The 19032-nt window shown below is 38.6% G+C and overlaps 1 protein-coding gene across 3 annotated transcripts in view; it reads right to left on the bottom strand.

Annotated features, from left to right (window-relative positions):
- SOCS5 (suppressor of cytokine signaling 5) overlaps positions 1-18070 on the bottom strand; it is a 65959-nt gene extending 47889 nt beyond the window's left edge. Inside the window, exon 1 of one of the 3 annotated variants that reach the window (XM_047068575.1) lies at positions 17984-18070. The gene's annotated coding sequence lies outside the window, so the exon portion shown is untranslated. Of the gene's footprint in view, positions 1-17646; positions 17842-17934 lie in introns of those variants that run through there. The other 2 variants (XM_047068577.1, XM_047068574.1) reach the window with 2 other exon arrangements.
- Positions 18071-19032: the final 962 nt, after the last annotated feature.

Genomic DNA, 19032 nt, shown 5'->3' with positions numbered 1-19032 from the left:
TAACTGCCTGCCAGTATACAACTTAATACTCAAGAAAGAAAGAAAAAAAAAAAACAAATCAAGACACTCAACATAACTTCATAACAAATTACTAGACATAGGAAAAAAAAAAAAGAAAAAGAAATGGCAACTTATAACCACGATCCAGAAGTGGCAGAGATAAGGAGAACTTTTAATACAAGGATTTTAAAATAGCTATTAAAAAAATCTAAAGGCTTAAAGGAAAACATGAAATAATGAAGAAAAGAGAAAAATTCAACAGACAAATGGAAATTACTTTCTAGAAAAACCAATAGTAATTCTAGAATGATATATATATACACATATATATAATAGTTATATATATACCTGACATTAAAAATTAACTGGATGGAAATAAGCGTATTAGACAAAAGAGACCTGGGAAAAAATCAGTGTACTTGAAGACAGAACAGAAACTTTCAAACTGAATGAAAAGAAAAAAAGATTGGAAGAAAAATGGACAGAGTTTCAGTGACCTGTGAATTAATATTAAGTGGCCAAACAAACACATGCAGGATTGAAGTCTGAGGAGAAAAGAAACACTGGGGAATTGAAGATTTTGAAGATAGATGGCTAAAAATTTCACAAATATGATGAAAACAATACACCCATAGATTTAAGCTCAACAAACAACAAAGATAAACAAAACCACACCAAGCAGCATCATAATAAATTGCTGAAATCCAGGCACAGAGAAAAAAATCTTAAGAGTAACCAAAGGGTAAAGGCATATTACATATAGGAAAACAAATATAAGAATCACCATAGAATTCTTGTCAGAAACCATGCAAATAATAAAAGAACATTTTTAAAGCGCTAAAAGGAGAAAAAAAACCCATGAAAACCTAGAATTCTGTATCCACTAACAATAGTTTTCAAAATTGAAGGCAAAATAAGTGGGTAGGGTAGCTGCAATGTAAAAAATGTAAAAGAAGTTTTGAAACAAAACGAATATGGTAGCTAACATAAACCTGGATCTACACACACAAAAAAAGATATCTAAAGAAATGGTTAAAATGAAGATAAATATTAAAGACATTTTCTTCATTTTTAATTGCTCTAAAAGATAAGTGTCTGACAAAAGCAAAAACCAGCAATGGGGTTTAAAGCCCACATAAAATAAAAATGTGTGACCATACTGGGTCAGAAATCAGCCCTCCACAAGTACAAAAGATAGAGATCATACCTTGCATATTTTCAGACTACAACACTAAGAAACTTGAAATCAACCACAAGAAAAATCTGGAAAGACCATGAATACTTGGGAGATTAAATAACACCCAACTAAAGAATGAATGGGTTAACCAAGAAATTAAAGAGCAAATGAAAAAGTACATGAAAGCCAATGAAAATGAAAACACGACATCCCAAAACCTCTGGGATGCAGCAAAGGCAGTCATAAGATGGAAGTATATGGCAATCCAGGCCTTCCTAAAGAAGGAAGAAAGATCTCAAATACACAACCTAACCTTATACCTAAAAGAGCTAGAAAAAGAACAGCAAATAAAGCCCCAAACTGGCAGAAGGGAAATAATAAAGATTAGAGCAGAAATCAATGATATAAAAATCAAAAAAACAGAACAGATCAATGAAACCAGGGGCTGGTTCTTTAAAAGAATTAACAAAATTGATAAAACCCTAGCCAGACTAATCAAAAAGAAAAAGGAAAAAACCCAAACAAAATCACAAATGAAAGAAGAGAGATCACAACCAATAGCAAAGAAATACAAACAATAATGAGAATATCATGAGCAATTATATGCCAACAAATTGGGCAATCTGGAAAAAATGGACAAATTCCTAGAAACATATAAACTACCAAAACCAAAACAGGAAAAAATAGAAAATTTGACTAGACCCATAACCAGTGAAGAAATTGAATCAGTAATCAAAAATCTTCCAACAAACAAGAATCTAGGGCCAGATGGTTTTCCAAGGGAATTCTACCAAACATTAAAGAAGAGTTAGCACGTATTCTTTTGAAGCTGTTCCAAAAAATAGAAATAGAGAGAAAACTTCTAAACTCATTCTAGGAGGCCAGCATTACTTTGGTTCCAAAAGTAATGGAGAACTAAAAAGGAGAACTACAGACCAATTTCCCTGATGAACATGGATGCAAAAATTCTCGAGATACTAGCAAACCAGATCCAGCAATACATAAAAGAATTATTCACCACGATCAAGAGGGATTTATTTCTGGGATGCAGGGCTAGTTCAATATCTGCGAATCAATCAATGTAATACATCACATTAATAAAAGAAAGGGTAAGAACCACATGATCCTCTCAACAGATGTAGAAAAAACATTTGACACAATACATCATCCTTTCTTGATAAGAACCCTCCAGACAATAGGACTAGAAGGATCATACCTCAAGATCATTAAGGTCATATATGAAAGACCCACTACTAGTATCATCCTCAATGGGGAAAAACTGAGAGCTTTCCCCTTTCCCCCTAAGGTCAGGAACGTGACAAAAGATGTCCACTCTCACCATTGTTACTCAACATAGTGATGGAAGTCGTAGCCTCAGCAATCAGGCAACACAAAGAAATAAAAGGCATCCAGATCAGCAAGAAGAAAGTCAAACTTTTCACTCTTCTCAGACAACAGGATACTTTATGTGGAAAACCCAAAAGACTACCAAAAAACTGCTAGAACTGATCCATGAATTCAGCAAAGTCACAGGATATAAAATCAATATACAGAAATTGGCTGCATTTCTATACACCAATAATGAAACAGCAGAAAGAGATATCAAGGAATCAATCCCCTTTACAATTGCACCAAAAACCATAAAATACCTAGGAATAAACCTAACCCAAGAGATGAAAAATCTATACACTGAAAACTATAGTAAGCTTATGAAAGAAACTGACCACACACACACACACACACACACACACACACACAAATGAAAAACATTCCATGCTCATGGATTGGAAAAATACTGTTAAAATGTCGATACTACCCAAAGCAATCTACATATTCAACGTAATACCTATCAAAATAACACCAGCATTCTTCACAGAGCTACAACAAACAATCCTAAAATTTGTATGGAACCAGAAAAGACCCCAAATAGCCAAAGCAATCCTGAAAAAGAAAACCAAAGCTGGAGGCATCACAATTCTGGACTTCAAGCTGTATTACAAAGCTGTAATCATCAAGATAGTACGTTACTGGCACAAAAACAGACAGATCAATGGAACAGAATAGAGAACCCAGAAATGGACCCACAAACATATGGCCAACTAATCTTTGACAAAGCAGGAAAGACTATCCAATAGAAAAAAGACAGCCTCTTCAGCACATGGTGTTGGGAAAAGTGGACAGCGACGTGGAAGAATGAACTTGGATCACCTTTTTTGGAGCATAAACAAAAATAAGCTCAAGATGGATGCAAGACCTAAACATAAGACAGGAAGCCATCAAAATCTTAGAGGAGAAAGCAGGCAAAAACCTTTTACCTTGGCTGCAGCAACTTCTTCCTCAACATGTCTCTGGATGCAAGGGAAACAAAAGCAAAAATGAACTACTGGAACCTCATCAAGATAAAAAGCTTCTACACAGTGAAGGAAACAATCAGCAAAACTAAAAAGCAACCGATGGAATGGGAGAAGATATTTGCAACTGATGGAATGGGAGAAGATATTTGCAAATGACATATAAGATAAAGCATTAGTATCCAAAATCTATAAAGAACTTATCAAACTCAACACCCAAATAACAAATAATTCAGTGAAGAAATGGACAGAAGACATGAATACTTTTCCAAAGAAGATACCCAGATGGCTAACAGACACATGAAAAAATGCTCAACATCACTCATCATCAGGTAAATACAAATCAAAACCACAATGAGATACTACCTCACACCTGTCAGAATGGCTAAAATTAACAACTCAGGCAAGGACAGATATTGGCGAGGATGCGGAGAAAGAGGAACTCTTTTGCACTGGTGGTGGGAATGCAAACTGGTGCAGCCACTCTGGAAAACACTATGCAGGTTCCTCAAAAAATTAAAAATAGAACTACCTTATGACCCAGTAATTGCGTACTAGGTATTTATCAAAAGGATACAAATATGCTGATTTGAAGGGGCACATGCACCCCAATATTTATAGCAGCACTACTGACAATAACCAAAATATGGAAAGAGCTCAAATGTTCATCGACTGATGAATGGATAAAGAAGATGTGGTGTATAGTGGAACATTACTTGGTTATCAAAAAGAGTGAAATCTTGCCATTTGCAACAACGTGGTTGGAACTAGAGTGTATTATGGTAAGTGAAATAGAGAAAGACAAATACGATTTCACTCATATGTGGAATTTTAGATGCAAAACAGATGAACATAAGGGAAGAGAAACAAAAATAATATAAAAACAGAGAAGGAAACAAACCATAAGAGACTCTTAAATACAGAGAACAAACTGAGGGTTGCTGGTGGGGTGCTAAGTGGGGGGATGGGCTAAAAGGGCGAGGGGCATTAAGGAGGACACTTGTTGGGATGAGCACTGGGTGTCATATGTAAGTGATGAATCACTAAATTCTATTCCTGGAAAAAAGAATGTGTGACCAAAAAAGCCTCCAAAATGAGAGGAATTGGGAGTATATCATAATGTAAGATTTCTGCACTATAAATGAAATGGCATACTATTTGAGGGTGGACTGATATTTTTTTTGGAGGGGGGAAGCATTCTTTTATTTTTATTTATTTTTATTTTATTTTTTTAATATTATTGTCAGGTTGGCTAACATACAGTGTATACAGTGTGCTCTTGGTTTTGGGGTAGATTCCTGTGATTCATCACTTACATACAACACCCAGCGCTCATCTCAACGAGGGCAGACTGTTATTAAAAAGAACCCATCTAAGGGGGACCTGGGTGGCTCAGTCAGTTAAGTGTCCAACTTCAGCACAGGTCATGATCTCGCAGTTCACGAGTTTGAGCCCCGTGTCAGGCTCTGTGCTGACAGCTCAGACCCTGGAGCCTGCTTCAGATTCGGTGTTTCTGTCTCTCTCTGCCCCTCCCCTGCTCATGCTCTGTCTCTCTCTCTCTCTGTCAAAAATAAGTTAAAAAAAACAACAACAAAAACTTTTTAAAAAGAACCCATCTAAAAGCAAATAGAAAACCAAGACCATGTAAATAGTCTAAACCAGTGGTTGGCAAACTTTTTCTGTAAAGAACCAGATGGGGCACCTGGGTGGCTCAGTTGGTTGAGCGTCTGTCTGACTCTTGACTTCGGTTCAGGTTATGATCTCATGGCTTGTGAGATCAAGCCCCGTGTGGGGCTCTGTGCTGACAGTGCACAACCTGCTTGGGATTCTCTCTCTGCTTCTCTCTGTCCCTCCCCCACTCTCCCCCCTCCCCCAAAATAGATAAGTAAATTAAAACAAAATAAAACAAAACAAAAAGAACCAGAAAATATTTTAGGCTTCAAGGACAATATGGTCTCCGTCCCAACTACCTAACCTTGACACCACAGCACAAAAGCAGCCACAAACAATATGTACATGAATGGGCACAGCTGTGTCCTGATAAAACATTTACACAAACAGGTAATAGGCCAAATTTGGTCTGCCAGCCATAGTTTTGCCAACTCAGAGTCTAAACATACCAAACTTACGAAGTTGTCAGACTAAATAAAAAAGCAAGACTCAACTACATGTTGTGTACCAAAAACCCACTTTATATATAAATGACATAAATAGGTTAAAAGTGGATGGAAAAATATATACCATGCAAATATTAATTAAAAGAAATATAATAAATTTCTAAATTTCATAAATTTAGTATCACACACAGAGACTTCAGAACAAGAGACGTTACCAGAGATAAAGAGGATATTTCATGATGACTGAGGGGTGAATTCATCAACAACCATAACAATCCTAAATGTGCTGTAACACACGTAACAGTGCTTAAAACATGAAGCAGATCTGATGGAACTGAAAGGAGAAACAGACAAATCCAAAACCATAGGTGAAAACTTCAACTCTTTTCTTGATAGAACAAGTAAACAGAAAATTGGTAAAAACATGAGAAAATACAGAGATCACCCTAACTTAACTCACTTACGGAACATGGCACCCAACAACAGAAGATACATTCTTCTCAAGTACACACTGAACATTAACCAAGATACATCACATGTTGGGCCATAAAACAATCAAAAAGCTTAAATGTATTGAAATGTTTCTTTTTAATTTTTTAAGTTTATTTATTTATTTTGAGAGAGAGAGAGAGAGAGAGAGAGAGAGACATAGCAGGGGAGGAGCAGAGACAGAGGGTGAGAGAATCCCAAGCAGGCTCCACACCACCAGCGCAGAGCCCAATGCAGGGCTTGAACTCGTGAACCACGAAATCTTGCCGAGCTGAAATCAAGAGTTGGACACTTAACCAACTGAGCCACCCAAAAGCCCCTCCACTGAAATTATTAAGGGTATGTTCTATGACCAAAATGCCATTAAATGAAAACAGTAATAAAATAACTAGAAAATCCCAAACATTTGGAAATTATTTGACAACACTCTTCAAAACAAACCATGGGTCAAATAAAAAATTACAAGTGAAAACAGAAAATATTTTTAATGAAATGATAATGAAAATGCATAGCTTTAAAAGTTGATAATGCATAAAAAAAATTTAAATCAATGATCAACCTAACTTAGATCAATGCTCTAAGCTTTCACCTTAAAAGCTAAAAAATGTATAACAAATTAACCCAAAGTAAGGAGGGGATAAGGAATTAATGAAAGAGCTCCACTCATAAGCTTAGAAAACAGATAAGCCACAGAAAATCAACAAAACCAAAAGCTGACTATTTGAAAGGACTGATAAAATTGATAACTCCTAGCCTGACTAATCATGGGAGGAAAGGAGAAAATGCATCTAATATCAGGAATGAAAGAGGAGGGGACATTAGTACAGATGCTACTGACATTAAAAGAAAACACTTTCATAAAATGTGTATTTTCAAGATGATAAATTTGATAAATTAGGTGAAATGGACAAATGCCTCAAGACACAAATTACCAAAACAGGAATAAAAAGAAAAACAAAATCTCAATTGTCTTATATTTATTCATTTACAAACTGAATCCTTTAACAAATAAACAAACAAAAAAACCTCCAGGCCCAGATAGCTTCATTGGTGAATTCTATCAAGCATTTAAGGAAGAACATCAATTGTACCCAAACTCTTCCATAAAAGAAAAGAAGAGGAGACATTGTTGGTAGGAATATAATATGGTAAACCCACTTTGGAAACTGTTCTGTCAGTTTCTCATAATGTTAAACATACATCCATCCTATAATGCAGCAGTTTTGACTTCTAGGTATTCATTCATCCACAAGTAAAGAATATATGTGTCACAAAAGGCTTGTACAAGAATGCTCATAGGAGCTTTAGTCTTAATAGCTGAAGACTAGAAATAATTCTTTCCCACAGTAATAACAGATAAATTACAGCATATCTATACAATGGAATGCGATTCAGCAACTGAAAGGAACTATTGTTCCATGTAACATGGATGAGTCTATATTTTAAAGAAGGGCTTTGCATAAATTTTATGCCCAAGAAAGTTTGAGAACCACTGCTATAGAAGCACATACATAATAAGAAAACAAAAAGGGGAAATATAAGAGATTTAGGTAGTTTATAAACTAATCAGTGCCATATACAACCATAAATTGTATGTAACAGTTGTCATTTTCCTTAGGTGCTTAATTGCAATTACAATTATGGTTACAATAGTCCTCTGTTCACGTTGAATTTTCTACTGATGTGCTTGCTTCAAGGACTTCCAGTTCCAAATTTTAGTCTTTGGTCCTCTAACTACCCTAATTTCTCATCAATTCCAACTTAAACTATGCATTTTAGATAAGGAATCCTGTTGACCAGTTCCTTTGCTTTTTTTCTTAATGTTCTACTTCCTTGGTACAGTTTTCCCCACCTCTTAATAGTGTTATTCTTACTGTTTCCTGTACAGCCTTGACTTTCTACCTCCTTTAAAACTGAACCAAAAACTCATCTTTTCCACTAAGTGCAAAACCACCTCAGATTCTTTCCAAATTCCCTCAGCACTTGAAGATCTTGCTCCTAATAGATGGGCTATTTATTTTACAGAGTTTGGACACCTCCTCTTAATGACTCACCAACTCCATCCCCTGGCTTAGAGAGGAGAATCTTTGGAAGAGAATTGAAAAGATTACAGTTCTCTTCAAGGTTCTTTCTCTTGTGATGTTTTTACTTTTCCCTCTTGGAATGCATTCTATTTGCCAGAACCTTAAGCTCTATAGTGCTAGAGGGGCAGGAGAGAAAGAGAGGCAAAGAGATGGTTGATTAGGACTCCTCTGGACTAGATTTTTTGAAGAAGGCAAAAAAAAAAAAAAAAAAAAATGCCTTCAGGCTTCAGTATCTGTTCAGACTACCTCACCAGCCCAAGGAAGCAAACAAGACTCCAAAGAGAGTTTCAGTGAGGAATAAGAAAGTGCATTTGTTACGAATTCCTTGTGTTGTATTGGGATGGCCAGTGTACTACAGCACACTGTTTCAAGGACACTAAAATATTTCTGGCTTTCTGGCAGCAAATATTTCTACATATTCTTTGTAAGGCTATTTGGTGGTGGGGGGGAGGTTGAGTTGAGGGAGGCAAAAGGTAAACACTAAAAAATGTCTACACTCTTGAACTAAATACCAAATTTGCAGTTACTTTTTGTTCTGCATACATTATTATTTAGGAATTATGGTTATTATTCACTTAATTTCACAAGCTTCAACTCTATAAACTTTTTGCCTTCCAAATCCTATCTATAAACCTGGCCATACTCCTGAGCTAGACCTATATTTCCAACTGGTATCTTGGTCATGTTATTACTTACCTAAAAAAGTATAACTACTTACCTGAAAGCAAACCCAATATTACCCCCTCTCAAACTTGCACATATTATTCAACTTCCAAGTCAAGATCCTTAAACTCATCTTCAGTTTCTATCACTTCCAAACACTAACCAAGTCTAGAAGATTTAAACTCCTATATAATCTGTGAAATCAGTGCTCTTGTTTCTATCCCCACTACAAATTCCTTAATTCAGACCATCATAATCTCTTTCCTGATCTAGTGCAGAGCCTTAAATGGCATCCCTGCTTGTGATCTACCTATCAGAGGCCAGAGAGAATGCCCCATTCACTCACCCTGCCATATACATTACTTGTTGAATAAATGTCTCCAATCTCTATTCCTCCAAACTATTCTCTTTATTACTGCTGTAACCAACTGGTTTTCTACAACAGCAAACTATTTGTGTCACTTCCCCACTTATAAAACAAAATAAATATCCAAACTCCTAGTATGGTATATAAGACCATTAACAATTTGTTCCCATTCTACCTTGATTCTAATTGGATTTCCTAATTTTCTTTTGTACTCATTTTGACAGATCAAATTTCACCCTTCTCCTTAGCACACTATGCCCTTTCATTTTTAATAATCTAGAATAAACAGAAACTCAGTCCAGCTTGCTTTATTTTTATGATCACCCTTATACTATTTAAAGCCATTAGCTAAACCTGTACAGAAGTAATGAGTGAAGAAATAATCAGAAGATACAGCCAACTCTCAATTAGCTTATTTTCATAGCCTTATTAACATGGTCAGTGTAGACTAAATGGAAAAGTGAATAAAATGTTTTAACCACCTGCTGAGCTTCTTCCTTACAATAAATTAATGTTAAAAGTCTTCAGTTACAGACTTATTACCTTTCTTTTGATTGACAGGCACAAAGAGAACTATAATTCAAGTTTTCTCACATCTATCCTTTTCCTTCATCTTTAACACTTCCCTTTCCCATTTCTGCTGTTTCTCCTCTGGTACTATCCTCCCCCTGCTATCTTAGTATTCACAGCACGCTGTCTGTCCACTCTTCACAAGAACATTAGTATTCCTCTATCACTCTTAATTGGTAGAGAACCTAAAATTTTATGAAGTATTTTCACATATACTTACTCATTTGATTCTTGCAACTTCACTTTTTTTTCCAAAATCAACAAATATCAAGGATGTGGGGGGGTGGGGGAGGGGGAGTTATACTGTGAAAATTAAAAGGAAACAAGGAAACCTCACTTAGAATGGAGTCAGGGGCCAGCAGGGGGAGCTCACACACCTACCACTCACTTCAATTGCAGACCCAAAAAGAAGACAGAGGACCTTTCAAGTCTGTACTCCTTTAGCTACTACTTTACTATCCCAGCAAGAGGGGCAACAGCCCAGCCAATGAGAGACTGTCACAACTCAACCAATGAGAGGCCACCATACTGCCAACTCCTAGTTTACTCCAATGAACTTTTTGTTTATAGCAGCTTTCCCACTTTCTCCTTTCTCCATAAAAAAGAGGTCTTCTTTTTTGTTTTCCAGACTTGCTTGTAGTTTTGCCATAGCTTGCTCGTCCTGGATTGCAATTCTGTTATTTCCAGGTAACCCATTTTTGCCAGTAAAATAACTGTCAGTTTTAGTTCTAAGGTTAACAATATGTAGCAGATGCTGCCCATCTAAGTAAAATTTAAGATACTTTCTTATAATTTAACTCAAGTTTGAGGAAATCCCAGTTCAAAAAAGTTCAGTTATTCATCTAACATATTGCTATTCCTTCTGCCTAGAATTCCACAACTCCTCTTCACCTGCTCATCTCTCAGGACCCATCTCAAGTCTTCCCCTACTCCCAGAGCAAGAACATTACCACTATTTCAATGCTATCCTAATGTTTTTCACACCACTATTTCACGCCACTAGAAAAATCCAGGTATCTGGACTCTTACTCTAATGTCTTTTCCACCAAACAAGATTTTCCTTATTAATGCCCACTAATGATCCAACATTTTATAGTGAAGAGGAGAAACATTTAATGCATGGCCTGTGCTGATTTTCCAATTTCTAGAGTAAATCTGTACACCAAACTATCCCTTACCTTACCTTTCCTTAAAAATCAGGAACTTGATATGCTAACTAATTTGGATGTAAATTTTAAAAAATAAAAAATAAAATAAAAAAAAAATCAGGAATTTGAGGAATGTCTCCAAATCCTCTCAAAATACATAGATATGGTCTCTCCTGGTAATGACATCCAAAGCTGCCAGAGCAAAGGAGTAAAACAGCATTTCATAAACCCTAAATTAAACTATTATAAATTTTAAAAGATACCTCTTAATATCTTGGGAAACATTTAGGATTAACAATCAAGAGATGAGGACCTTTGTCCCAACTCTACTACACACTGGGTGACTTGGGAAAGTCACTTAACCTCCTTAAGTCAAATTTCCTTTTTTGATAAAACTGGATAATGCCACTTACATTTCAGAATTAAGAGAATACAATGAAAAAAATGACAGCAAATCACTTAGCCTGGAACACACTAAAGAGTCAGAAATCAGTAATCTCTTTCATAATTATTTTCATGTACATCATTTTTGTTTTCAGAATTATGCCCAACAGCCCTCAACATGTTCCAGGACTTTGTGGCCCAGCAGCAACAACAATAAATGCCTTCAAAGAAGTTATCTCCATGACTTCTGGATCCCCTTCCTGGGTCACAATTCAGGTCCTGTAAATACCATTTGGAGTATCTCCTCCTAAATGCATTATCTTGTTCTCTGCTGCATGGAAACTCATCAAAGGATGTTCCTGTAGCTTCTCCGTGTTTGCCTGGCTTTCAACTACCTGGAACACACACAGAGTCAACTGCAAATCTGGCAATTTGCACCGCCAGTCTGTCTTTTAAATAATTTATTAAAATGTTAAATAAAATTGGTCCCAGCACTGATCACTTGAAGGGCAATGAGGCTGGACTACTGTTCTCATGTTAATAACCAAAGTCAAAGACTAAATAATTAGATAAGTAAGCTCCCCTTTGGCTACATGCATATTTTAACCCTTAAAAAAATACTTGGACTTCTCCCAACGTTTTTATTTAATGTCTAATAAGTTTATTCTCCAGCTTTGAGATATGTCACCAGTTTTCCTAATACAAAGACATGCTAATCTGCAGAACCCAGGACCTATGTTAGGGCTAAACTTCTATAAAATCCTCATTTTCCTCCACATTTTTCTCTATCCAACCTCCAATTCTTAACTCCCCTATCTCAAGGTTACATGAAGCCTTGAAGTTCAGTTCCCAAATTAATTCTGTTCCACCATTCCACCTTCCATGTTCCATTTTGAGTATATGTATTATTTAAGTACGCATCTATCCTTTTTAATTGCTTGAAATACAGTATATCAATACTTGATTACCACTCTAACTGAAGAATCTTGCCCAGAATAGAAAGACTGGATATTATTCCTGTTACAGGAGAATTCAAATAAAATAAGGAAGTCATGATTTGAAGACAATCCCAGAGCAGACGCACAATTTCAAAAATATTTTTTCAAATTATCTTCCTCACTGCTTCTTCTTATCAGCTTTGATAAAAGATTATTGTATGACATCTCATCAAAGCAAAGGCAAATTTACTTTTGGTGCTAAACATCACATAAGTAAAATGCTTATGGACTATCATTAGGGAAACTGTGGAAATATATTCTTACTCTACCGTACTTAGCAATAACTGTCATTATGATTATGGTCTGTCTCAAGTCATTCCTTACAATTTTTCACCTACATGTCCAATAAAGGCAGGTAACTAATTCTCAGTTAAATTCAGATGTAAACTTACCCAACATTAACATGAATCAACAGTCCTGCTAGTTACCCTTCAAGATTACTTCTGCTCTAACCAGATTCAAAAGCCTTTTGCCATTTCTCCCTAAAATAAGATACTTGGCTAATTCAGAAAAAGAAATTTATTAAGTTGAGTAAAGCAAATGATTCATATTTTCCCTCAGTCATTCTCTAACAACTACACTGAAGCTAAGAAAGTAGTTTGAGTGGTCCATAACTATTCAGTCCTTGTGTCTATGAATTTTAAATATGAATAATAGGCAACTCACAATGCCATAATTATTTTTAAACATATAAAGAAAACGGCAACTTAATGAAAAATTGAGCAACTATCGGTTATATTTTATTAAAACATGGTATTTCTAATATCTTTTGAAACCACATTTAAATATTTTGTTCATGTAATTAGATTATGTAATAGATCTAAAGAAAAGATCTGCATGTCTAAGTTCTACGAAATTCCTAAAAGCATTTCATGATTCCAAAAATATCCAATAAATTATAATTGCATAATCTAATAGTTAATCAAAAAAAGATTAGTAGGAGCTGGTCACTCTCAAAATGTGATCTTGGAAGCTTTTGATGGCTCCATGTAATGCATTACTTCCAACTAAAGGGATGACCCATGTATTTATCACCTGAAGTACGTACCAACAGAATGCCTGAGAGCTGAAACAAAATAGCATGAATCTACTACTAACATAATAAAAATGCTTTTGCGCTACACTTGTTTCTGATTTTAATCTGTAAACTGTAAAATGCACTCAATTCAATGAGACTCTACAAATAAGGGCAATTAAAAACATTACGTGATATACATTTTTTTAAATAATTGAAGTTAATGTTTAAAAAGAGGCATAAAAAAAGTGAGCCCGTGTGCGACAGACAGGAGGAATTTACATGTTTCTGACAGGAGGCAAAGAAGCATGAAAACTAAAGTTAAGGGGACTATAAGCGGAAGAAAAGCTGCTATAAAAGCAACAGAAGAACCTGGCAGGGCAGAACCAAAGAACAGACAGAAGAAGCCCACCACCGTCATATTAAAAAAACATTTGCTAAACCACATGTTCATGACACTAATTAGACCAGGGTTACAGCAAAGTAAAAAGAACAAAATGCTACAAAATTGGAATTACACAAATTTTATCACTAAAACCCAAAGCATTATAAATGAAGTCATCAGCTTCACTGACCGAAAGCGACTGCAATTAATAATAGATCCTATAAGTTTCCTCACTTAAGCTTACCCAGTTAGCCTTTGGAACTCACTACATTTTCACTAGAATACCTACAAATCAGTTATTGGCATTTTGATTCTAGAATAATGTCACTGCAACAAGGGTCTCCAAATGACATTTAGATAAATGCACATTCCAACTTGATCTGCATACCTAATTAAAGGTCCAAGACGAGCAGAAGACAGAGAAAACAAACATGAGGGCATCATTTGCACTAAGCGCCCCTTAAGACAATTATGTGATCATGTATTAATCTAGGAATTTTTTGTAGTCTCAAAGTGACTTCATTAATAGCAAAGAAACAAATGGGCATACAAGTGCCTGTATACACCTAATGAACCATAAAGAATGGTGTCTATTATCCGTACCCTTTGTACCTTTACTGTGTGCTAAGGAAAGAAACACTTTTTATTTATTTATTTTTATTATTTTTATTTTTTTCTTGTTAGCACTTTTCTTTTTATTTATTGTCAACTTAGCTAACACACAGTGTAGTCTTGGCTTCAAGAGTAGATTCCCATGATTCCTCACTTACATAAAACACCCAGGGCTCATCCCAGGAAGTGCCCTCTTCAACGCCTATCACCCATTTTCCCCACCCCACAGCCCCTATCAATCCTCAGTGTGTTCTCCGCATTGAAGAGTCTCTTACAGTGTGCCTCCCAACACTTTTTTTTAGTGTATTTTTTTAAATATTTACTTTGATTTTTGAGAGAGAGAGCATGAGCAAGGGAGGGGTAGAGAGAGGTGGGGACAGAGGATCCTAAATGGACTTGGCACTGATAGCAGTGACTCCCATGCGGGGCTTGAAAACGCGAACTGTGAGATCAGGACCTGAACCGAAGTCCAATGCTCAACTGACTGAGCCACCCAGGTGCCCTAGAAAGAAAGACGTTTAATCCTCACCACGATCCTAAGAGGTAGGCACTTTCATTACCCTCACTTTACAGATGAGGAAACCTAGGTACACAGTGGTTAAATCACTTGCCCAGAGATCATGTTATTAAGTGACTGAGATACAAAGCCAGTCTTTCTCTATTACAACTATGATCGAAGTTATGTGTTCATGATCATCATGTAATTCTATTACTGCTCTTATTTTTAAAGGTACCAAGATCCGTTTTAACATAACCCCCACACTTCCTGAGAATAATTTTCATATAATTTACTTTTAAGATACAGGAGCCTTTTGAATTCTGAAAATCTTGTAAGCAATTTATTTTTAGAATAAAAATGACAGAACACTAACCTGCTCTAAAAAGTCCATCTAATATTTTAATCTAGATGACATGATGATTTGTCTCTTTCCAATGAGAGAGAAATATCAGCACTTCCACTAACAATGCAGCATATTGTTTAAAACTTTTCAATAAAAGCTCATCCAGTTTTACATCATTTCATGTATAAAAGTAGTCAACTCAAACTTCCCCATCCTTAACAGAGAACAACATCACAAATAATCCAAACACCGTTTATAACTGGCACTACAACTCTTTAGAAATAAACAACGTGAATGTGATAATATAGAAAAACCCTGGACGAGAGTCCAGAGACCTGCCCACCCATCCTGGCTCTGTCACTAACTAGTCATCTAGTCCCTTTCACCGCTCTGGGCCTTGGTTTCCTGATCTGTAAAATAATCACCTCCACAGTCTACTCTTCCAGCTCTAAAAGAAATGTGACTCCTGTACATATATCTTTTCTCCAAGCTTCCCATTCCCATTCTACTTAGTTATCATTACACTGCAGGCATTAAACATTATTTTTCCTTAGTTCTACAAAAAGAGAAAACAGCCCATTCTCAACTAAAGTGATAAGGGAAAGCCTTCCGGACCACTAGTTTTCCATAGATGAGTCTCAAGGTGAATAATGTAGAAGCTATTATAATGCTAAAAGGTGTTAGGTTTCAATATTTTAGGCTACTGTTTGGTGTGCCAGTACATTCTCCCTAAGGACAAATAGTAAAATTCAAGGACAATAGGGGGAAAATTTGTAATTATCCATCAGTTATTGAAGAACTAAAAAGGTGCCAAATGAAAATATTAATACTTTTTTGCAGAACATTTTTCTCTGATGAATTACATTACAGGCAACGTATCACCAACAAATTTTCTCAAATATGTTTAAGTACTTCCTAAAAAAAACAAAAAGCTTTCCTTTTTTAAATTGTGAGGAATTAGTAAGATAACATACATATGATTGAGAAAATATTTAAAAGATTAATGATCTAGCTATGCAATTCTTAGCTTCCTCTTCTCAGTGACATGAAGAACCTCAAAGGGGTGCCAGAGGTGGATTCTGTGGACTGCCACTGCCTAATCCTGGTATGCATTTTCTGTGTTCCTTACCCATTCTCAAGAGTGTTATGCAAATACAAGGTTATAAAAATTAAACTAAGGATCTGACATTAATATTCCAACTGTCAGCTCAACCTGATTTCAGTACTGCTTTCTAGAGCTGCTAGCTTACCAGTATCTTTCCAGTACAATACTTAAAGATGACCTTGTAAAGAAACAATTAAAAGCCAGGGAAAGAAAGCGTGCGAATTGAATTACTTAATATTATCTTCTGGAATAAAGTCAGTAGCAAATTCCATATTATCTTCTGGAATAAAGTCAGTAGCAAATTCTAACAGTACAGTCTACTCTAAATGTTAAGTCAGGAAGAAGTAAGCCACCGCTGTAGAATGAGAGACCTGAAGAAAGGATTTTCAGCAGATGTAGAGGCAGCTACAAGAATTTCAAGGTACACTTATAGGCATTTCCAGCAAAGCTAGTAACTGGTAAAACATCAAACACATACGTACATTTTGTACATGAAGGATAACTGGCAAGTTCCAGGAGCAAGCCTCCTCTTGGTTGGAATGCCAAAGTAAAATGTCAAAAATCACCTCACGAATCCAATCCCCCAGCCTTTCAAAGTTCGGAAACAAACCGACATGTGTACTTAAACTGCTTCGTAGCATCCTTCTTTAAATGCAACTCCCTCTCCAGAAAGTCAGTTCGCTTCAGCTATTTGAATGCCCAAATCTCAGCACCAAACGATCGTAGGAGTCCAAGTAGTTGAAGGGTCTTCCAGCAGCCGCCTGCGCACCCCTTTCCACCTCGGGTTAAACCCCCGGAGGTGCTCCAGTCACTTCCCCCATCTAAGCTCCCCAGCTCTCTCTCTCATCTCCCAGTGGACCGCTTCTCGTTGACCTTGAAGACCCCCCCGGATCGGAGCCTTGGAGCCCAAGTGACTTAGCCGGTGGCCCGTTCCCCACAGAGCGCGTAACTGCCCCCCTAGTCTCTGTGGCCTCTCACGACCCCGATCGCTAGCGCCCTCCAACTAGCCCTGGACGACCCCCTTCCCCTTAGGCACCCAACATCCCTCCAACCAGAAAAACAATTCCTCAGAAACGCTTCGAGAGCCTACTAAGCACAAGCCCCACTACGCATGGCGCGGTCTGCACAGGGCTCGCGGCCCGGACTCGCGGTCCCCCGCCCGCCGTCCTCCTCCCGGCCCGAGGGCCGGCGCTGCCTCTGCCCCGGTGTGGAGGCGCCGGCCGGAGGCGGACTGTGCCGGGCGCGGGCACCGGGGAACCGGCAGGCGGCCGCTAACGCTGGCGCGGGGGCCGGGGAGCGGGGGCTGGCCGGGCCAGGCGCGGGCCGCGGGGACACTCACCGGTCGGGGCGCGCGGAGCGGCCTCATTCAGGGGCACCTGCGGCCAGGCGGACGGGCCCGGACGGCGCAGTCACCGAGAAGGCGAGTCCGCCTGCTCGCCCGCCAGTCCCGTCCCGTCTCCTCCGACTGCCTGATCGAGCGCAGTCTCGCTTCCTCAGGAGGGAGCGCGGGGACCCCAGCTCAGCCGGATGCCCCCGCCAGGCCCCCACCCCCTTCCCTGGCCGCCTCCCCCCTTCACCCTTTTCCCCTCCCCCCCCTCCCCCCAACCCCCACCGGAATGGAAAATACCTCCCGGGGCGGGGGTCGGCGGGGCACGCCTCTTTGAAGGGCAGCCTACCGTGACCAATAGCAGGCGGGGCTCTGGAGGGGCGGGATTTCTAGCGGCCAATCCGGAGGCGTGTAGGTGAAGGCCGAAGGAGGGAGGCAGGGAGCGAGAGGGGGGCGGCCCGGGAGTCAGGGAGGTCCAGCCGTTCGGGTGCGGGCTGTGCGCGGCTGCCATTTTGGAGTCGGGCAGCTGAGAAGGCGGCCGGTCCGGCCCGGGGGAAAGGAAGGAGCCAGTCAGGTAGGAAAGAAGCGGTCACATGGGCTTGAGAGGCGGGGTAAAGAGGGCTGCAGCCCGAGGGGAGGGGTCGGAGGCGGCGAGTCACGGGGGCTGCGAAGAGTCACGTGGTCGGAGAAGGGCCAACGGTGGGCTCGGGGGCGGAAGGTCAACCTGAGTTGGGAGAGGGAAGAAAGCTTTGTCCCTGGCTTAAACTCTGTTAGGGAAAAGGAAAGGAAAAATGATGAATGGAGGCCGTGAGTGCCGGGTCGGAAAATGTGAATGAGTCTTCCTGTCTCTCTCCAGCATGGAGCCACCCAGTTACTAAATTCCAAGATCCACGGAAAACTGGGCACTTCATTTGATTCAAGTAGTCCCATACCTGCTCCCCTCTGTCACAAGCATGACTCCCAGAACTGGTGGAGGGGTGATGGCCCTCCACTTTTTGCCTGCACTTTACATGGATGGGCCCCCGCCCTAGAAATGGCTGAAAGGGTAGAAGCATAGTTGAGGCATTGTGACGCCAGCAGGGCTCTACATCTGGCGTTTTAGAAACCGTGTCGTCATTCACAAATTTACTACACTTCTCTGTTGAACGTAACCATGATCATGTTCAAACGCCTCCGAACTTAAACAAAAACAAAACAAAACAATTTGCCCATGAGTCCCTGTTCAATTCATGCTTCAAGTACAGGCTAAATTAAATTCCCCGCTAGTCCACTTGAAAGTGCTCCTCTTAAGGCTATCGGTGACATCCATATGGCCCAGTTCAAGGGTCACTTTTTCATTCTTATTTGATCTCCATTGCAGGAAACTCTACGAAGTACATCCCTCTTTAAGCTTTTTCT

The sequence above is a fragment of the Lynx rufus genome, unplaced genomic scaffold (assembly GCF_022079265.1).
Source record: "Lynx rufus isolate CCGP_SWC_20201006 ecotype Redwood Valley unplaced genomic scaffold, mLynRuf1.p SCAF_8, whole genome shotgun sequence".
NCBI classification, from domain to species: domain Eukaryota; kingdom Metazoa; phylum Chordata; class Mammalia; order Carnivora; family Felidae; genus Lynx; species Lynx rufus.
The sequence above is the reverse complement of the archived record's forward strand: the minus strand, read 5'-3'. Positions and strand labels throughout refer to the sequence as shown.